The following is a 23472-nucleotide window of genomic DNA, read 5'->3' as shown; positions in this document are numbered from 1 at the left end:
TTATCATTGGTTTTCTTTCAGTGCTTTACTTTTTTTTTATTTTTTGCTTTGTGTTTTCCATATTATTTTGGTGTGATTTCAATTCATATTTTTAGGTATTTTTCATTGGTTTTCTTTCAGTGTTTTACTTTTTTTCTTCATTTTTTGCTTTGTGTTTCCATACTATTTCGGTGTGATTTCAATTCATATTTTTAGTTATTTTTCATTGTTTTTTTTTTTCAGTCTTTCACTTTTTTTTTCATTTTTTGCTTTGTGTTTTCCATTTTGGTGCGTTTTCTTGTCCTATTTTTAGGTATTTATAATTGGTTTCCTTTCAGTGTTTCACTTTTTTTTTTCATCTTTTGCTTTGTGTTTTCCATATTATTTTGGTGTGATTTCAATTCATATTTTTAGGTATTTTTCATTGGTTTTCTTTCAGTGTTTTACTTTTCTTTCATTTTTTGCTTTGTGATTTCCATACTATTTCCGTGTGTTTTCAATTTATATTTTTAGGTATTTTACATTTATTTTCCTTCAGTCTTTCACTTTTTTTTCATTTTTTGCTTTGTGTTTTCCATTTCGGTGCGTTTTCAATTCACATTTTTGGGCATTTATCATTGGTTTTCTTTCAGTGTTTTTTCATACTCTTTTTCAGTGTATTACATTTCTTTCTATGTTTTCCATCAGTTTTTCTCCCATGTTCTTCGCAATTCTTTGTTTTACAGTTTTTTCTCAGTTTTGTTTAAATTTAAGCTTTCTATTTTTTTTACTACATCTGATAAATTCCATCCGTGATTTCTGTCCTTGTATTTTTCAATATTTTTCATTTCTCACTTTTTTCATCTTGTTTTTTTTCCATATTTCTAATTTTCAAATTTTATCCTGTCAAATTTTCAATTTATTATTATTTTTTATTTCTTATCAACTCTTCTTCCTTTTTGTTTTCGTTTTTCTAGTCTTTTTTAGTTCTGGTTTTTTACAATGTATTTACCATATTCTTCTGTGTATCAATTGCAGTTCAATTGTCTGGTCGAGTTTTGTCTTTTTTTTATCAGTTTGTTTTCAAAATTCTCGTTTCTTTTGTTTTCTTCATCCAGTTTTTTTATTGTTTCAAATTAATATCGAATATGTTAATTAGCTATTTCAATGCTAGCTTCAATGCTAGTATGGGCTCAAATTGTTTACAAAATGCTTTTCAATTTTTTTAATTATGTGTTATAATTTTTTTTAGCAGTGTATTCAGTTTTATTTTCCAATTTCGTGATCCAGTTTTTCGATTCGTGACATTTTCGTTCAAGTATAACTGTTTATTCAATTCGTGCTTTGACACCTAATTTCGTTTTTCGTACTAGTCTTTTTTTTTCTTTTTTTTTTTTTTTTTTTTACATGTGACAAATTCTACGTTCCTTGTGTTTTGTCTTTTCGTTTTTCTAATTTTTTCTTTACTTTTTTTTAAAATTGGTTTTAGAATTTTTTTTTCAATTTTTATTTCTCTTTTTTCATTTAGTTTTAGCTTTTCATTCAATGTGTCTACCATATTTTTCTGAAGTAATTTTCAGTTTGTTTTTTGTTTTTTATCTAATATGTTTCACAGCATTTCATTCAATTTCTCGCATTTTTTCCCCTTCAGTGTGATTTTCAATATCATCCCGGTTTTTGGTTTTGGCATTCATAGATTCAAATATCCACTTCACATTTTCTCCAATTTTTTTTCACGTTTCCTGTGATCAGAAAAAAACAGTTGATTTAAATTCTAGTTTATTATATTTCAGCTTTTAAGGATTTGCTCACAATTACCCGACATATAAGTGTATGCTTGACTCATTGGAATCTGACAGACTGACTCTAACAATGCCTGGCTCCTTTTCTTTAAGCAGAAGAGGAATTGTTGCTTTTGACAGATTAATACTGTAAGTAAAAAGTTCCCTCCTTATTTTTCTTTCTTAACTGTTTTATACATTTTAAATTAGATACACCAGTTTTTTTAATAATATATTGGAGATAATAGCTCTGTTATGATCTCCAAAAAGAACGCATTCTTTAAAAGCATCATGAGCAAAATATCTTCTTTCCTTCACTCGCAAAAGTTATTTTGAGTGTATCCGGATACTATTCATTGTCAATTTGTGTTTGGTCACTTTATCTTTATGTTAAGATTGACTTTTTCTCTCTCTCTTATAAACTTGGTCTGTTAATGGAAATATCAGAACTCTCTTCTGGTCTCTCTTCATTAAAATTCAATTTTTAAAAAATAATATTTTGCAGATTTTCAAAATTATTTGTTACGCTATTTTTGGTTATCATATTTAATTTATAATTCTTGCCACGCTGCTGGACATTCAGCATTAAAAATAAATTACAATTGTGAAATATTTCATTTAGAAGAAGAAAAAAAATTAAAATACTTGAATAGCTTATTTTTCTTTAACACCATAATAAAATAAAAATCTAAATTTTACTTATACAATTAATAAAGCATATATTGTGATATATAATGCAATAAAAAGATAGTGATTCTTTAAAATAATTTAGGTATTTATTATAATTATAATCATACTGAATCAAAAGTGAAAAAAAATGTAATGAAGACACTAAATTTTAATATTACTTTCATTTAAGCAAATAATATGGTAAACTATTGAAAATTATCAATTAATTGAAATAACAAATATAAATATAAATAATTCTGTTATAAATAATTCTGTTATATATGAGCGTGAATTATTCAAAAGTATTCACTCTTAAAAATTTCGACTGGTACAGAAAAATTCAACCGGTTTTTGGTTCTTGCTTTCATAGATTCAAATATCCACTTCACATTTTCTTTTCAATTTTTTTTCGTGATTCCTGTAATCAGAAAAAACGGCTGATTTAAATTCTAATTTATTATATTTCATCTTTTAGGGATTTTCTCAATTGCTCGACACATAAGTTAGAGCCTGACTCATTGGAATCTGCAGATTGACTCTAACCTTGCCTGCCTCCTTCTCTTTAAGCAGAATAAGAGGAATTGTCGTTTTTGGAAGATAAAGATCGTAAGTAAAAAGTTCCATCTTTATTTTTCTTTATTAACTGTTTTTTACATTGTAAATTTTAAATTTTATTTACCAATAATGTAAAAATTTTTTTTAATAATTTATAATCTTCCAGACAAAAGGATTTTCCAGCCCCCCCCCCTCTTGTTTTCTTTTTAAAGAAGAAAACATTTTTGAAAATGATCAAATCAGAATTTTTAACTCCATATAAATGCTATTAGTAATGAAGTTTTACCATTTTAAATTAATAGGTTTTCTAATAAAAAAATTGGTTTTTATATTTTATTTCTTTAAATTTAAGATAGCAATTACTTTAAATTCAAGATAGATGCAAATTAATCTAAATTCGAAGATAATTTAATATTTAGAGAATAAAGAAATGAATCATCAAACTTTGTCGAATTTCTTGCGAAAAGTGAAAAATAAAAACAATAAAACAAGTTTGATTGTCTGATAAGAGTAGGGAATATTCATAAGAATCAGGTTTCAATTACTCTCTGTTTTATTTCGGCAGTCAAACAGGTTTAGATTCCTTTAACCTAGCTTTCCTTTTTAAAGTGATTCGCTGAACTCCGAAAGTTTATTTTGTTTCTTTTTTCACTAAAATATTAACTGACGAACACTAATTCGTTAATATTTTTTACTTCAATTTTTACAAAGATTTCAAAAATATATATTGAAGGTGGTAATTACGAAACACTTTTTAATATTAATTTTCTAACAATTATACTATAACGATTATTCCATACAGCTAATAATACAAATTATTTCAGAACGATTGCTCTTTATGTATATTTTTTCATAATTCTTCTTAAAATTTAGGCAAAATAGTATATAACATTAACGTATCTAATATTTCACAGAAGAGAAAAATATCTAAAAATCAAAACATGTTTGAACGCCGTAGAAAAGAAAGTAGTTTAAATGTGATTTAGAAACTCTTAGTTTAATCAGATACTGGTTTTGATGTTTTTTCATCCCATCTTCCTTACTTTTGATTCAACAGTTTTTGATCGTATGTTTTCTTTCCTCTTCGCGTAAATAATAATGTGAGTGCACTAATATGCATACCTATTTAACTTAATTTTTGACAAAAATTTTGAAATCAATATTAAAGGTGATGATGCAAAACTACTACACAACAATCTTCCAAACTTTACAACTCTTTTTCAAACAATGCTTTTCAATGTTACTGTTTTAAAAAAGGAATAATCAACTAATATATTTAATTAGTTTTGCTGAAAAAAAAGTTATACAAGTGTAGATGAAATTTGCAATAGTGTACTTTAAGAAGAAAAGCATGCTTACAGTTTTTCCAGTAAAACTAGGAGATATACAATGAACATATACAAGGTGGTCCCGAATTCATGGTACAGAATTTAAGGATGGGTACAGGATATTGTAACAATCATTTATTGTTCGCAAGGGACGCGGTGAGGCGCAAACAGGAGAAATAAAAGGAAAGAGAAATGGAGTTATCGGTTGTTTGCGTTGCCGATACAGGGCAGTAGAAGTCTAGCAGTCGTTCAACATGATGCATCTCAGTAAAGGAAAGCCCCATTCTCAATTATACTAACTTCCTTCTACAATGGGCGACTTTACGTATGTCGAAAAAGCCGACATGCATTGAATGTGCGGCCGTGCAAAGGGTTAACGGCAGAGTTGCGCCACGAATGTATCTCGCGCAGTTTTGGTATCAACGAATACCGGCTCACAGAATTTTTCTGCTGTTACATCGCCAACTGGTTTTTTCCACGTCACCAGACATGAAGCTGGTCAACGAAAGACTGTATGCAGTTCAATCCTGGGAGAAAGCAGCATGAACTTTGTGGATGATAGACACGAGTTAAGTACAAAAGCTGTTGTTTCATCTCATTGGTCTGAGCCATGAGACAGTTTATAGAGTTTTAAGCGAAAATCGCTTACTGCTTGTCTAAGATAGGTACTCTTCCAAACATTCGTCTGGAGCTGTGGCGGTGACTATGGTAACGAGGTATGATTATTTCAAGTTGGGGTGCGGGGTCCCTCTTTAGGACTGGTTTCGGCGAGAGAAAAGGAGACCTCTTCGTCGAAGCTACCCTCCCTAAAATGCCCTCTTGTTTCCATTGCAGCAGACTTTGTGGCGGGAAGAGTACCTATATTAAACAAACAGTACACCCCTTCCATTTTCAGCGAGTACAAGCTTTGAATCAGACAGATAATCCTCTCCGCCTGAACTACTGCCAGTGGGGGGTACAGCAATGCAGGGTTGCCACAGGCTACTAAAATGCAACTATTTGCTACTATTTTCGGCTTTAGGCGACAATGGCGACTTTTTTTGCTTGAAAAGGCTAAAAAAGCAACTATTTTCAGGAATAGGCGACTATCAGGAGACTTTTTTTACTCTTGGCAAAGTTTTTTCGCAAAAATGAGCGCTACTTTTCAGAACATTAACAAAAGAAAGCAAACTTTTATACTACAATCATTTATGTCCTAAGAGGCAAAAATTTAAATTTCCATTGGATTTAATAAAGTACTTGTTATATTTTCTCTCTGAGGGGCAGTTTTGTTACTTTTAATTGTTTTTTTCCTTCTATTAACATTCATATTTTATTGTAATACGACTTTTATTTAGGTACCTATTTTCTAATATGTATACCTTTTATATTTGTACAAATTTCTTTTTAATTGGAGCATAGTTAGGACTGGGCGATAAATCGATGTATCGCGAAATATCGATTTAACGCATATATCAGTAGGCCGATGTAGTGACTTTCGTTTTAGGCGATGCATCAGAAATCTGATTTAAGCCGCCGGAATAAGATTACAATTGCGGTTTAGCGATTTAATATGCAAGGATCCTTGACCAGGCTAACGCTGTTACCGTACTAACGAAGACGATTTTGATTTCGTCTAGCTGCAGAGATGTAGATAGCGTTTTGCTAATAAGATGATGTTAGTTTCGTGATGTTGAATGACGAAGAGCGAATTGAATCAGAACTCCCGGTTTCGTGCGAGGATCTGCGTTGTAATATAGAACGCAATGCATAGTTTCTTTACGTCCATTTTTGTCTTTGGGATTTTGCGTTTTTTGAGGATTATTTTCAATGGGACTTAAGTCATTTTGCGATCGTTGTGCATTTTATTTCGTCAGAAATAATTGTCTGGTTTCTTGTAAATTATTTTCAGTGGGACTTTTGCAACGATCGTTTCGTTCTGCATTATTTCATAACGATTCTTGTCAATTATTTTTAGTAGACCTACTGTTACTTTGCGATTGCTGCACAATCGCTGTTATCTTAAATTTTCGTTCTGAACTCAATAGATCAAATCATTGATTTTTTTCAATTATTGTTTATTTTAAGCGATACAATTTAATAGGGGTATTTTGTATTTATAAAAAGTTAGTTTTTTTTAATTTATTAAATGCAGGTAAGTATAATAATTTGATTGTTTTTCAACCCATAAATGCTCAGTCGTTTTTAATTATAAAAAAATTAAAACAAAGCTTACCTTTATTTAATTTGCTTTTTGAGAAAATGAAAACAAAGTTTTTTAAAAAAATTTGGCTATTAGTTAAAACAATTTTTTTTAAAAATTAAATAGAAAGTTTAGTAATGTTTTGAGGTTTTAATAATTTAACAATAGTACTTAAAGTATTTTTTTTAAAATTTCAATTAAAATTCTTTCAATACTTGTTTGTTTTATAATTTGTTAGATATTCAGTATCATTTTTAAACAAATAAATCTTTAGTCGATTTTATTTTCAAAAATGAAAATAATAATAAATAAGTAAAAATATTTTTACATTTATTAAGTACAGAATTTGACCATTAGTTAATACTACTTTTTATTATTTTAAATAAGTAAATAAAAAAGGATCTAATAATGTTTCAAAAGCATGTTTTTTTTCAACATATAATAAAAAATTTTTTTTTTTTCTAAAGTGAATATTTCTTTGGTTTATTTTCCACTTCCGTTTTTTTTTCCTTTTAATTTTTAATGCATGTATGTAAAATAATTTGTTACAGTATTATTATTTTTAAACCAATAAATCTTAAATTATTTTTAATTCAAGAAAAATTAAATAAAGCTTGGGTTTGCTTTTACTTTGACTTCTTTATTAATTTAATTGAAAAAATTAAGCAATGATATTGATGTCATAGTAGAATAAGTTTAAAATTAATATTTTCTTTTGTAATAGATTTATTCCTTTTTATTTATTTTTTATTGATTTAAAGATCTCCCACAGGTAATTTTTGAACATATGCTAAATTGCGATACATTACTATATCGTGATGTCTAACTGACGATTTATCACGATTTAAAATTTCTGACATCACCCAGTCCTAATAATAGTATTTGACAATTAAGCTATAACTTTAGTTATTTGGCTACTATTTTTGATAAATTTTTGTTCCTGTTCAGGCAACTATTTTCATAGTTTGAGGCGAATATTTTCATGCTTGAGGCTACTAAAAGCAACTATTTTTGTTTTTTTTTTACTGTGGCAACCCTGCAATGTGCGCTGCAGCCGTACTTCATACTTTATGTACTATTCAATGAGGCGACATTTACAACTCAAAGGTGTATTTGGGGCGTTCAGTTCCCATGGGTGGGCAACCAAGAATCCACATTCAACGCGACCACATGCGTATCAACAACGATTCTGTATGAATGCGTGGGCTGGTATTGTCAACGACTTTTTGATTGGCCCACACTTACTACCGACATGACTTAATGGCGAGTGTTATCTGATTTTTCTAGAGCAAGTGTTATCAGAACTACTGCAGGATTTTCCGATCGAGATTCGTAACTGCATGTGGTTTCAGCATGATGAGGCGCCAGCCCACTTCTGCTGCTATAATATCCGGAGCTGCTGCACGTGTGCGTGAAATAACTGACGTCCTTGAACGTGTGCGCCAATCGCTCCACCGACGCTGTCAAGCACATTATGATAGCAATTTTGTCAAGTTATTGTAAACATTACACTTGTCAACGACGCTTTCAATAAACAATTTGTCTTTCCTTTCGACTCTTATTTTTTGTGTTTGCGTCACTTGCGGCCATACATTCCTATACAATAAATGATTGTTACAATGCCCTGTACCAACCCTTAAAATGTGTACCATGAATTTGGGACCACCCTACATAAATATTAAGGATTATATCTATAAAAATACCGCAAAATACTTAATTGCAAAAAAATAAAAAATTACATTCTTCTATTATTTAATAATATTTTTCTAATAGCTTTAACTCAAAAATCTACTGATATAGATTAATTTTGAAAAAGACACAGAATATTTTTTTAAAGACTATTTTGTCCTTCCGAGTATGAATCCACGTCCTACATAAAATTTATTCTTTACAATATTAGTCGAAAAATGCTGAATTTTTACTATAGCCTTTTCAAATGATTGATGCAATAAATAAGTAAAATATAAAAGTAATTGAATTACGTTTTAACTAATATTAAAAGATTTAATAAAGATTTAGAGTGTTTGATTCGAGTATAAAAGTTTCACCTTATTAATAAAAAAATAATTGTTGAATGTTCATTTCATTGCAACAAAAAATACAAAATATGTAAAAAAAAATTAAAATGTCATAAAAAATATGTTATTTACTCTTAGATGGTTCACACATGATTATTTATGCATAAGGATTAATTTACGATTATGATTTACAATTAATTGGCACTAGCATATGTATATCTTGCTAAGGAAGTCAATTCTAAGCTCACAACTGTTTTATTCGTCAAAAATATTAAATATGTCCTATAAGGTTAAAAAGAATTATTCAGAATGTTATTTTATTGTATAAAAACACTAAAATGCTTATAACTGTTAACATAATTACAAGCTGACAAGTAAAACGCACCTGGTAACCAAAGTAAACGCATCAGTGCACCTGGAAAGTCATGAATTTCGGTATTGAACAAAATTTGCCATGAAATGTCATGATTTTGACTATTTTTTTTAAAAAAACCATGGAAATTCATGGATTTAGATCTCCGAAAAATCTAATTTTTAAAATGGAATTTATCCCCCCCCCCCACATTTCATGGCGTTCCGAATATCTGAATTTGTAACAAAATCCCCACTCACAGTCATATTTCATTAAAGTATAAAATGTTTCTACCATGTTCTTTAAAAATAATGCTGTTCTTGAAAAAAATGAAAGAAAAAACATCATTTCTAGAACGAATTATCTTTTAAACTTCTGTGATTTCAGAATTTTTTTATTTTTTTATTTTATCAATTTCAAATTCAAGCTGAAGCAAGCCACTCATTGGCGAATTTTATTATTACAAAATGAAAACAGAAAAATTCGGAGTATTTCTTTCCTTTTCGATGAAAAGTATCTTTAGAATATAATTCTGCAGAAAAAAGTATTTGCTTTTGTATTTTTTCAGCTATTTAATTACTTCAACTCTTTCAATTATCTGTTTTTTTTTAAATCTATAAATATGAAGATGCAGAGTATAACAGTTTTGGTTATACATGTCATTTCAGTTGATGTTGCTTTAATGCTATTTTAAATTTATTGTTGTGTTTTGTTGGAGAAAATAGTAACTTCGTGAAGTCATGAAAGTTTCTTGAACTTAGTCATGAAAAGTCATGAATTTGAAAATCTAAAATGTAGCAGATACCCTGTTGTAGAAAAAGGACTGTACAGCCTAATTTTAAAAATACGCTTTTACTTATTTCATTTATATCAACTGTCAAAAAAAATGAAAGAATAGGAATATTTCAAATGCGGGCTCCTTTTTCTTCTTTTTATTATTAAACATAATATAAGATCATAGCGCAATCATACGTACTATACACAATTCATTCATACGAAAAATTTCATAACCGAATTAGGTAAACATTTTAAGACCACGTTAAGCAAAACCTTTTACATAATTAGATTTAAAAATCACAAATATTAAAAAAATGCAATTATTAAATTTATATGGAACCAAAAGAATACAAACAATACATTTAAATACAATGTTCACATCTTTGATTTTTACTCTGTTAAAAATAGAACAAGTGTGGAATTTCGATTACTAATTCTTACAGTTAAAAAAAGTATTCTTCCTAATTTTAATTTGAAGGTTGATATGCTTTGTTTGTAGTTGGTTTTGTGAATTCTGTACTAATACGAGTTACAGAAAATGAAAAAAAAGCATTTCTGGGGAAGTATTATTTTAGTTAAATGTGCAGAATATATTATTTGTAAACTATTTTAAAAAAGCAAAATATAGTTACTTTCGTTTAGATCGATCCTTTTGTTTAGACATAACCATTCAGTCTGTGCAAGAATTAAATATTCTTTTCTAATATTTTTGGAGACTTCCTCCATCTTTAGATTTAATTGTAAAAACACCTAATAATCCCGATAAAATTTTGGTTTACACGTCAGGCAAAAATATCTTTGTTATAAGAGTTTCGGCGTCCATCGATATTTTACTTGGTGCGTAGCGCTTTTAAAAAGTGTTTAAAGGTGCTTATTTTAGATTTTCGTTTTTTAAAAGCCCTTAAAGGTGCTTTTTTTCATTGAGAGTTTTTCAAAAATGCTTAATTTTCCCTTTTCAAAAATAAGATTTTTTTCTTTACCATGTCTATTTTCGCCACATATGATGCAAAAGCGTGCTTTATCTCATAGTTCTATTCAACGTTTTCACAGTTCATTCGACCACAATCTATTTCGGCTTACCGTCGTCCATAGGATATGAAAGCGCCAATCATTTTACATGTTTGATGAAAAACTTGGGAAACCGCATGAGCCCCTACTGATCTGGGTTCGGTGAGATTCTTGCACTCTCGTGGGCAACTCTGTTGTATTTTGTAAGATATTCTCAATTTCAGGCTTCATTTTCCACCCTCTGAAATCGAACCGAAAAATCTCTCGATCTTTTTATGGTGGCTAATATTATCAGGAAAAGAGTTCTTTGTTAGAAACTAGTTATCATGATCGTGTAGTGTTTTTGAAAATTATTTTGCATTTTGTTAATATATAGTGCTTAAAAATATTTTTGAGTGCTTAAAAAGTACTTAAATGGTGCTTATTTTTCGTTGAAAGATTTGGTTACGCACCCTGCGATAGCTTTACGTCATCAGATTAACAAATCAAGTTTTAATAATTCATTCCATCAAAATGAAGCAAAAACTCTTATTTTGAATCATTTGGCATGATGATAGAGGTCAACTTATGCTAGTCAAAATTTAACACCATCGAGAGATCCCTTTAAGGAGATCCAAAAAACTTTTTTTTCACAGCACCTGTATTAAAGCTTCCCAGTATTGATGCCCTATATATTCTTACACGTAATACCTATGAAAATTGATTCAATTACCATATTACCTTTAGTGTCTATAATTAAAATGAAGCATCATTGTTGTCAATAATATGGCTGTTTTTTTACATTTCTCCACAATTAATTAATGGCTTTTCTCTATTAATTATACTTAATTGTTCATAAAATATATAGTTCTGCAGTGGACTGATCGTTAAGACACGGTTCCCAGCAGATCACTGAAGTCGAGCATCACTGGCTGCGTTTAGTGTGCGGGTGGGTGACCACTTGGATCAGTCTGCGTAGGAACCGAGGGTGCTCGTTTAACTGTTCTACCGTAAAGTGCTCGACCTCGCGTGCAGGTCGTCTGGCTTCCGAAGCGGAGGTGCCATCTCCTCTGCAGAGGATCAAAATTGTGATGGCACGTCTTCGGATTATCCTCAGGGATGTTTCCCAGACCGTTGCCAATAGCCCATTGTGCAGCTCTAGTGTGACGTAAACGAACAACGACATAAAATATATAGCTTACTTTTTTTTAATTTCATTTAGTTCTTACTACCAAGTTGTTTCATTTTAGTGCACCGTTTATTTTTTTTATTTAAATTTGTACAGATTACCAAAATTAAGCTTCATTGGAGTCGATAATAGTATGGTGATTTTTCACCGCTCTTCGAAAAGAACAAGTACCTTTTCTTAGGACATACTTTTTTTTAATTTCAATTAGAACCTATTACCTAGTGCATCGTAGGTGTCAATAATAGTACGGCAATTATTTATACTTGTCCTATATAAATTAGTACTATTTCTCCAATAATTTTGCTTTTCAACACTTATTTTTCATTTTAATTACTTTTCTTTTCAAATTATTTTGTTTGATAGATTCACGTTTTAAAAACATAGCTATAAATAAAATAAACATGAATTAAATTTAAAATTTGTGGTTTATTATTTAATGTTTAAGAAAAACTCATTTTGACCTTTTTTGACACAATCATTTGGCACTATCACTTGTAAAATGTAACCTTTTTTGTAAAAAAGTAGGCTAAAAATTATTTTGACTGTTACTCTTTTTCTAATTGGTTACCTAACAAAAACTTTTTGTTGGGCTTCCGATTTCCTATAATAGTTTAAAAATAGGTAGTGAAATTTAAGATTGTGTCAAAGTAATGAATTAGGTAAAATTTGTTTTACCCAATTTATTTTTGGTGGGTGGGCTAACGTACTGTAACGATTCTTTTCGATATGCTGATGTCTGATTAGAACATATTTTGGCCCGTGTGTTTTTAAGTTGACTTTCTTTGGTCATTTAAAGATCTGTTGGGGATTTAATTCAAACTTGTGGTTTTATAAATCGTAAATCAACTAAAATTTGTTTTGGACGTAACTTTTTTCTTTTCGCTTGTGAGCTATCGAAAAAATGTATCGGATTACTGTGAACTTTCGATAACTTACAATGACATATATAAGCTTTCTAGGTCCAAAGTAAGCTGAAACTTTTTTCGGGGATTTAAGTAACGAAAAGTTTTTTAGGCTAACGTATGCTAAAGATTTCCAACAATGTGCTAAAATTTGGTTCATAACCTTACTTATTTGACGAGTTTCAAACATTTTTTATGCGTCATTGAATTGCTAAAATTGTTTTGGCCATAATTTATTTTTGTGGATGGACTAACGATTTTCTAACATAGTCTTAACTTATTTAAACAATATTTGAACTTTGTGGTTTCCAGGTCAAAAGTTCGCTAAAAGATATTTCTAGTTCAAATTTTTTTTGTTGCTTATTTGAATAAAGTTTGCTGGCTAAAAGAATTTTTTGATGTGTTAGTGTCGGCTAACGATTTTCTTCCACGGTCCAAAATTTAAGAGCGAAATTCAAGCCTTTTGCTTTTTTGTCAGGCTTTAAAATTTTAGCTAATTTTTTGCTAACAATTGATTACAATTGGCCAATATTTGGAAATAGAATTCAGACTTGTGGGTCTCTCTTTCAGAAGTTATCTAGTACTTTTTTTTGATCCTAAATTATTTTGGCTAACGAAAGGAAAATTTATTATGGACTAACGATTTTCTATCATGGTCTAACGTTTGATATTCAAAGTTTCAAATCAAATGTTAGCTGAAATTTTTTCTTGCCATACATTTTTTAGTTTCTAAACTAAATAAAATATTCGTTGAGCTAACAATTACGTTCATTAAGCTAAGGTTTAAAAGGCAAAACTTAAAATTGCGGTTTCAAAGTCAAAAGTTATATAAAATTTGTTTTGGCCATTTTTCTACAATTCGATAATTAATTAAAGGTGCTCTATGCACTAAACCAACAATCTTAGCCGAAAAGTTACATAATATTTTAATTTTAAAACCAAAAAAAGTAGTAAATATTATGCTTTATCTAAATTAAATTTGCGCAAACATATAATTGCATACGAGAATGAGACGAAAAAATATAAAATTTCTTACATCATCTTTTCGAAGCTGCATTTAGTATGAATTATCAAATTTTGACTACAATCAATTACTCTTTTGAGATCGTTGCTATAACAAAAAGGATTTTTGTTTAAAACAATTGCATTGCCTGTATTTCCCTGATAATATAACGCTTTATAAACATAAATAGGTTATAGAAAAATTAGGTGTAAACATTTTAAATAGAGCTTTTTATAAAAAGAAAATTATAAAAATTGAGCAAAGGCTGGAGTCAAGTTTCTGACATTGGTGAATTAACCATAAAAAACTATGACATGCATTTAAAAAAAACTTGTTTTCACAAAGAATATACAGGACCTTACAGATGAAAATTTAAACGCGATTTTTTTCTGCATTGATTTAAATTTTTTTTTTACACTATAATGTAAATGTTCTTCAGCTAAATTTTAAATATTGAGCCGAAGAAATTTTTACTATTATCATTATTTTACTATTATATTATTTTAAACATGTTATAAATAAAAATAAATACTTCTCATCTCATGTAAAGTAATAAATACAATGCTAGTAGTATAATAGTAGTAGCTAGTAATTAAAGTAATAAATGCAATGTTAGTAGTATAAGTATACTTCTAAGCTAAAGTTTATGTTTAACTACAATGTTAAAATGAAATTGCTTTCGATATCTTGAAAATTCTTAAGTGACCAAATTTTAAATATATCTGTTTTCATAATACTTAAGCATCACTATAAAAAAATTTTCAAACATTATATGTTATTAAGTTTTACTAATGAACATATCATATCTGCCTACTGTAAATGACATCAGTTAGACAATGTGTATTATTATTTTTAAGTGATAAAGTTTTCCGAAGCAATTTCGTACAGTTTTATTCTGCCAATGCAAGTTATTGTTTACTTGGAATGAAATCACACGCCTTCCTTCAAACTTCTACACAACAACCAATAACAGGACTTTGAGCTACGAGAGATTTAAAGTGCACCTTGCTGCAAATACACACTAGTAGCTTCATTTTCTGTCAGGATCAAACTAACCACCCCAATTTTCTACCAGAGTTTTATTTTCCATCCGCAGTGTCCAGCAGCACATCTCAAAATTGAATTATTCTTTTCTGGCAAATTAGTTTGTAAATCTAGCAGACGAACCTAACATTTTACTAGAAAATAAAAAGTAAAACTTTGCATTGAAAACACTACATTTAAAACTATTAAGAATTGAATATTTTTTAAAATTTTGATTATTTAGTTCGAAAATATCTTTAAGAAATTGTGATATCTTTTATAATTAAATTTAAAGGGTGGATTTCCGTATATATTGCGCCAAAAAATCACGGTATCACCACAAAAGAATCGAAAAACGTAACAGAAGGAAGGTGATTAGCTACAAGTGTTTAATTTAACCACTGCCAAGTAAAAATTTTATTCTTTCTCTTTAAAGCAAAATTATAGTACAAAATATTTAAGCCCTTTTTATTTGAAGTGAACATTCGAGCATATACTGATACAAAAAATCTCAAGTTCAATGCTTTTTTAAAATTTTTTAAAGATACAGCATGGCGCTTAACTATCTAAATATTTTGTTACATTGTATAAGCTCATAGAGCCAATAGGAAATGTTCATACTTTTTTTCAAACTTCCTGAATAAAAATTGCAACTCGTTTTTATTCAACTTTAACACACTTGGAATAGACTATATTATTGCTTATTTTTTAATCATATTCTATTATTTACAAATTAATATAAATAAAGATGTATCAAAAACATGCAAATCAGTCTGTATTCAAGAAAAGAAAGATCTTTAAATCGTTATTTCACAATAAAACAGGAAATTTAAATTAAGAAACAATAGTGTTCGTCTTGTGAATAAAATTTCAAACATTCTAAAATGTAATGGTTTTAACTGAAAATAAGCCTATTAATTAATAATTATTTTATCATGGCATATTTGTTTAGAGAAAATTATTTTTATCTTTATCATTGTTGCAGAGACATTTTGTCAGATGCGAATAAACAAGTAAAAATTTTCTACCATGAAAAAAATTTCCAACTGAAAATTTCTTACTATGGACTACGTATGCGAAACAATGCATTGGTTTTAAGTCAAACTGTTATTAAAACCTGATTTTACTCTAGCTTTATTTAGTTTGATGGGTCAACACTATTTATCAGGACTAACGTGTGCTAAAAAATCTATTCAGTAGCCTAACGTCTGAAGGCAAAATTAAAATTCTCTAACTCAAAAGTTAGATTTGACCTTTTTTGGTCGATAGGCTAACAAAAATACTTACTAGGTTAACGATTTATTACTAACTGCTAACCATCGAAAAGAAAATTTTAATAATTCTTATTTTATGTTATAAATTAACTAAAACTTCTTTTTCTTAGTGGGCTAATTTTGGCATTCAGAGGTATGGGAGTGTAAGTGCTTCATTTAATCACTTTTTTTTCCTATAAAATAAATAATACTTAGAATCACTGCTAATTTATACAATGTCTATATCTATTTATATGTCTCTTTAGAAATGTTTATAATTTCATTTGGAATCTTATTCTTTCTTCATTTTGCAGAACTGTTGTATTGAACTTCGTGAAGATTCATAGGATTGACTTCTTCGGTATTTTGTGATACACCACTAGTTCTGGTAAGAATTTCATTATGCTTCAGCAATTTTAGGGTTTTCAAATATGCAGGGTAATTCAAAATGAATATAACGATTACAACCGCCTATAACTATTAATTGAAAAAGGATTTACGCAGAATGTAGAAGGAACTTCAAAATTATGTATAAATGCGTGACAGATTTTCTATGTGACTTCAATTGGCACACGGACTATGTCTAGGCAGTAGTCCATTTCACGTCATACATTCTGACGCATTTGTTTAGTCGCCGACGTAATCGCGCGTTATTTGAGTTCTTCAATTGTTTTTGGGCATGAGGCGCCCATACATGGGACCACATAGATGGAAATCGCAGGGTATCAAGTCCGGAGATCTTGGTGGCCAAGATCAGAAGACATCGTCGCCATCTCCACCTTGAACGATTCAAAGGTTTAGAAGATGTTGATTTAAAAGTGTGCGAACCATCGTACCCCAGAGTGAGGGAGGGTGCTCCATCTTACTGAAAGATGTAATCCGTCGAATCAGCATGTAGCTGTGGCACCATACCTTAAGCATGTTAAGATAACGTAACACTTCGCTCACAGAAGAAAAAGGAAAGTACAATTTACGTGATGAGATCGTGCAGAACATCTTACCTTTATCTGAGTCATGTTCAATTACAGTGAAAGGCCTCTTCGTATCCCATATTTGACTGTTGTGCCGGTTAACCATCCAACTTATGTGGAAGGTTTCTTCATCTCTAAAAATGAAACTATCAGCCATTGTTTCATACTCCATGCTTTCAGCATAATCCTTCATACGTTTGCCGTAATTTTCCTACTTCAATTGCTGTAGCAGTTGAATCCAGTACGGTTTCGTTTGCAGGCTCTGTCTAAAAACGCGCCACACCGTTGTTTTGTAACTGCTTTCGAGCGCCGATTTTCGAGGGTTTCGTTCTTGCTTGCGGAGAATTTTTTCAACATTAACCACTGCTTTTTTTATTTTACAAACATCCCGTTTCTTCAAACATCCTATGCCAGCCGTTATGGCTCAGGCTATAGAGCGTTCGGCTGTCCAATAAGGTGAACCTGGTTCGAATCCTAGCGATGATCTTTTCTTGTCGTTGATCATTTTTGTAACATTTGATATGAGTATTAAAAATCGATGAAATATATTCATTGTATCATTTAATACAATTAATGGAACATCTCAGTAAGGAAAAAGTAACATAAGCACGCTACATACTTTTCGGAATTTTAAAATTCATTTAGAGCATTTAGCTATAAAACTACAAAGATCGTCAATTTGTAACGGTTTACGAATTCCGCATCCGGCTTGCACCAACCGCAATGCTGGCGTGAAATGTCCTCAGTGGTAGGCGGATCATGGGTTAGTGTCCATTTGTCGTTAGGGTAAACGTGGGAGGTTCTAGTGGTCTTCCTCTCCATGTAACGCAAATGCGGGTTAGTTCCATCGAAATGTCCTCCACGAAGGCAAATTTTTGCCAATCCTTGATCCAGGAGTTTCCTTGCCTTCGGGATTGGGTTCAAAATTACAAGGCTACGGAGTTGAACATTAGTAGTCGTAAACCCAAAAATTGGGTCGGCTGTTCAACGACAGTTATAATATAAAATAAAACATCCTATGCCATCTGCGTATGTTGTTCCTATTTTATAACGATGACGAAATCTTCTCTGCACTGTGATAACAGAAGGAAAACTTTTAAATTCTAACACGCAGCATGCCTTCTGCACGGGACTGGTCATTCTCACTAATAAACTCGCGCATGCTTAGGATTCCGCTTCACTGCGCCTGCTCCTTACATCAAGAAATTTTGATGTTCCATATACATTCTATGTTAATCTTAGCGATAAATTATTTTTTATTAAATAGTTATAGCTGTTTGTAATCGCTATATTCATTTTAAATTGCCCAGTATAACTTGAGGCATAGGATGCATTAAATGAATAAGAGATTAAATAAAGACAATCACGCACTTAAAAGTAATATAAGCATAACGTGGGGAGAGTAGATATCGTCAACCTTCGTCTAGGAAAAGTCACCCCAAAATAGAATCGAGTCAATAGGTCTTATACATTAATGAATTGGAATTATATTTCTGTAGTGATACACTACCGTACTCTCCCACCAGAATTATATCTGTGATAGAATTCGATGAACGTATACCACTAGTTGATTCATTGCTGTCTTAAAAGCTGTATTAAAATCACCGTACTTTTTATTGATCGTGAGAGCTGTATTAAGTTTACGGTCGTGGCTGCTCCTGTGTTGCCATTAGCAGTCGAGTGTTTGCAGGCCGACGTTGCGTGTGAAACAGACTGAGTAGCAACAACTCAAGGAGGTGGATACGGTCGCAGTGACAAATAGCAAGTCGACTGTTTAATCTATCGAAGTAGGCGTGCTAAAATCGAAGTGGGAGTTTCTGTCATGGTAGGCGTGTTCACATCACGTCCGAAGTTTACCAAAGTGGGGAGAGTAGATATCGACAACGTCAAACTTCGTCTATGAAATTACAAGGCTACGGAGTTGAACAATAGTAGTCACAAACAATTGGGTCGACTGTTCAACGACGGATATAAAATAAAATTAAAAATTCCGTGAACTTGAAAGGCAAAGAAAAATTCAGAACAGTCTTCGTCTATAACTATTCAAATGACTTGGCAAACACGAATATGTAAAATCTGAAAGATAAAAAGAACTCCAGACTATAAATTTTATCAAAGCAACGCGGATATATGATTTCTTATAGAGCACTATCATTAAAATGAAACATTACACTTTCTAGGTCAAAAGTAAACTAAACATTGTTTTGCATGTTACTCATTTTTAGTTGGTATGCCTACAACTTCATTTACTTTTGCGCTGTATCTATTTTATAGTGGTTTAGAAGGAGAAGTTTATTAAAACTTGTTTCGGCAATGACTTTAATGAATTAGTGGTCTAAATTAAATTTAAGGTTTGACGAAAGTTAGTTTTGGCCGTTTCTTTTAATTGATGATTGTAGAGCCGAGATTGTTTGTTGGGCTAACAAATTCCTTCAGTAGACTAGTGTTTAGATGCGAAATTCAAATTTGTAATTAGATCAGAATATCGTTAAAAGGTTTAAACGGTAAGGTTAACAAAAGTTTATTCCACTAACGTAGTGCTTACGTTTTCTTACCATGAATTAACGTTTGAAGGCAAATTTCAAACTTCTTCAAATTTCAAGCTGTTTTCTTGACCATAAATGAGCAGACATTTGTTCTGTATTTAACTTATTTTGGTATTTGGATTAACGAAAACTTTAGCAGGAAATTTAAATAAAGTAACAATAGCGTTCGTCTTATGAATAAAGTTTCAAACATTCTAAAATGTAATGGTTTTAACTGAAAAGTAGCCAATTAATTAATAATTATTTTATCATGGTATATTTGTTTACGGAAAATATTTTTTTTTTCTTTATCATTGTTGCAGAGAAATTTTGCCAGCTGCGAATAACCAAGTAAACATTGTTTTTACAAGCAACTAACTACAATAATTATTTATTGTTGGACAATACATTTTGACAGAAACGTCTACTACTAAGCGCAAACTACTCATTGTCAATAAAGAACGCTATCATAAAATTACTGACTTAATTAAATATTAGATACATGATCATTAAATTAATTCTTAACTGCTATGTTTAAGCGGTCAAGATTATTAAGTACACTGAATGTTTCTACAACATCATCTCTAACACATCATGTATTTAAGTACTTTATATTACTTTTCTGGTTGATTTTTAAGAAAACAACAAGCATTACTTACGATACTACGTTATAAATTTCAATGATAGTTACACAAAATATTAAAATTTACAAAAAAATTGCTAGATTATAAATAACTTTGAAATTGAAGCGATTCATTCTTGCTGTCGACAACAAATTAAATGGCGATATTAACAATCTTAAAGAAGTTACAACTCAACAGTTGAAAAAGTTTTTCCAGTTTTGAATCGTTCGCGAACAAAACTAACACTTCCGCAAATCTTTTTTTGCGTTTTCTGTCATGAAATTACATTGGCTAAAAACGATATTAAATAATATTAAATTTTTTTCTTTCTTAAATAAGGGTTTATCTACTAATAATATGGGATGCTCTTTCACAAAAAAGTAATAAAATAGATAAATGTTTGATTGGACGCTATCTAACCTTATATAATATTAGATATAATATTAGAAGTTAGCATTCAGGAGACTAGCGTTTTCTAGCAAATCTAGTATTATATTAAATCTTTCTAATGTTACATAATATCCTTTCGCTACCTGGGTAGCGACATTTAAATATTCTAGCTAAAGTGAAATTTAAATTTTCTGAGTCAAAACTTTTTTTTGGTATGTTGTCAAACATTTTTCTGAGCTAGTGATTTTCTGCAATGAACTAACGTTTTATGATAAAATTAAAGCTTGTTTATAGTTAACAAACAAAGGCCATATTTTTCGATAAATTGATTTTCTAACAAATGTTTTTTGATTCTGCCTGCATTTCCTATTATGGGTTAAAGTATAAAACGAAAGTCAAACTTGCAGTTTCTAAATCATAAACTAACTAAGACTTGACATGACTTTTTTGGCGGGTGGGGGCTACCAGAAAACTCTCACAATGAGCTCCTATTTGGAGTAAAAATGAATTTTTCTAAATCAAAAGTAAGCTAAAAATTTATTTGGCATAACTCCTTGATCTAAAATAAATTTTTTATTGGGCTACTGATTTCATATAATGGCCTAGAAATTGCTAATTTCGTACAAACAATTTTCATGGGCTAACATAGTACTAACGTTTTTATGTAATACTTGAACTCTTAAAAGAAATATCAAACTTGCGGCTTTTGGATCATAAATTAGCTTTCATTGTTTCATTATATAATTTATAAATTGTTTTAGACTTCTTTCGGTGTTTTAACTAACGAAAATACTTGCTGGGCTAACTGTTGGTTGAACAATTTAAATTTGTGCTTTCTTGTTCGAAAGTTAGCACCCAGGCTCTTTATAATACAGTACCACAATAGATTCTTTAAAAAATTATTTTGAGAAAATTTCGGATTGAAAAATTTCTACCATGGGCTACGTATATAAAAAAATTGCATTAGTTTTAAGTCAAACGGTTATTAAAACTTGATTTTACTCTAGCTTTATTTAGTTTGATGGGTCAACACTATTTATCAGGACTAACGTGTGCTAAAAAATCTATTCAGTAGCCTAACGTCTGAAGGCAAAATTAAAATTCTCTAACTCAAAAGTTAGATTTGACCTTTTTTGGTCGGTAGGCTTAGAAGAGTACTTTATTAGGTGAACGATTTATTACTACGGGCTAACCATTGAAGAAAAATCTTTAATACTTCTTATTTTATGCTATAAATTAACTAAAACTTGTTTTTCTTAGTGTGCTAATTTTGGTTATCAGAGGTATGGGAGTGTAAGTGCTTCATTTAATTATATTTTTTTAACTATCAAATAAATAATTCTTATTGACATTACATAAATGAACAGTGATTCTTTCTATTTATAACGTCTCTTTAGAAATGTTGATAATTTAATTTGGAATCTTATTCTTTCTTTGCATTTTGCAGGAGAGTTTGTATTGGTCTTCGTAAGGAGTCATGGCATTGACTTCATTGGTATTTTGTGATACACCACTAGTTCTGGTAAGAATTTTACTATGTTTCAGCAATTGTAGGATCTTCAAATATACAGTGTACTTCAAAATAAATATAGCGATTACAAACGGCTCTAACTATTTAAAGAAAAAGAATTTATCGATAAACATTACACAAAATATAGAAGTAACTTTAAAATTTTGTATACTTGCGTCACAGATTTTCTATAGGACTTCAATTAGTCACACGGACAATATCTAGGCCAGGGGTTCCCAACCCTATGCTCGCGGGCACTATGGCGCCCGTCGATCGATCTAGGTGAGCTCGCTGCTTGTGCCCAACAATAAAGTAATTCCATTTTCCCTTAAAATTCTATGCAAATGCATACTGAAATACTCTGGCTCAGTAAAGGCAAAGTACTTTTTTTCTACATTTAATTGAAGAAATAAGAAATCAAATATTTTTAGAGCTAAGAGATCCCTCGCAGATTTATCTCTCCTAACCGACATGATGGCATAAATAATTTAAACTTTGGAGCTGCAGAGAAAGGACAAACATATAGCAAGAATGACAGGGGCTCATTCAGAGATAAGTTATTTTTGTGTATATCACATTTGAAAATGAATTCTCTTCGGTATTTTCCAAACATGAAAAAATGATAGGTGACAGTGAAATTGGCTTATCAACGCTTCAAGCTCAATTTAAAAAGCGCTTTCAACAATTTAATATAATCGAGCCTTTGATCACCTTTTTTTGTAAATTCTTTTACTAACCAAATAAACATATCGTAATAGCAACATACCTGTGCATTTCAGAATTTCTTCAAGTAAGGCGAGAAGAAGGGGAGAGAGAAGTTTTTGATCTTCAGGATGACATTATCCGCAAAACTATTATATCAGATGAGAAATTCTGTAATATATGTAGTTGACAGAAATAAATTCCATTCTTAAAAGGAGCAGCGTGGTGCCATGCGACTTAAAGAATTCTAATCAACGGTGTGATTAAGGAATTTTAATGGGACAAAGGGCATGAAATTGTAAGTTACAAGTCACAAAATAAAGCATTAATACAATCAGGGAGAAAACAAAACTTAAGTGGGGGAAATTCGAAACCTACATGTTTTCGGTTCGAGAGATGGGGTTAAACTAACTTAGAACTGCTCTATTTGAGTCTCTTTAGTGTTCATAGATGGCGTTGGCAGGAGTTTCGATTGTCACAGCAGCATATAAAATAAAGTCGTTTTTAAGTTCCACATACTTGTTTGAATCATTGTTTTCGACAATGAATATCATGAAATCAAAATGTAGATCCCGACTTACAGATGAACACCTTGACGATTGCCTGCGAGCAGGAATTTCATCATATTCTCCCAATTATGAAGCGCTGGCCAGTGAACTGCAATTAAGATAACATTAACTGTATTTTATATATTTTATAAATAATTTTTATGCTTCGTATGTTTTGAAAGCAATTTAGCAATAATTTATTTTACACAAGAATATGAATGCTATT

General features: G+C 30.4%; 1 long non-coding RNA gene across 2 annotated transcripts in view; it reads left to right on the top strand.

Annotated features, from left to right (window-relative positions):
- Nucleotides 1-2758: 2758 nt before the first annotated feature.
- LOC147803317 (uncharacterized) overlaps nt 2759-23472 on the top strand; it is a 56179-nt gene continuing 35465 nt past the window's right edge. For both annotated transcript variants that reach the window (XR_015428849.1, XR_015428848.1), the window contains exons 1-3: nt 2759-3014; nt 16292-16365; nt 21934-22008. This is a non-coding gene — a long non-coding RNA (uncharacterized LOC147803317). The remainder of the gene's footprint in view (nt 3015-16291; nt 16366-21933; nt 22009-23472) is intronic.

This window comes from Parasteatoda tepidariorum, chromosome 9 (genome assembly GCF_982258835.1).
Source record: "Parasteatoda tepidariorum strain Cologne lab strain chromosome 9, Ptep-v5.0, whole genome shotgun sequence".
NCBI lineage: Eukaryota > Metazoa > Arthropoda > Arachnida > Araneae > Theridiidae > Parasteatoda > Parasteatoda tepidariorum.
The sequence above is the reverse complement of the archived record's forward strand: the minus strand, read 5'-3'. Positions and strand labels throughout refer to the sequence as shown.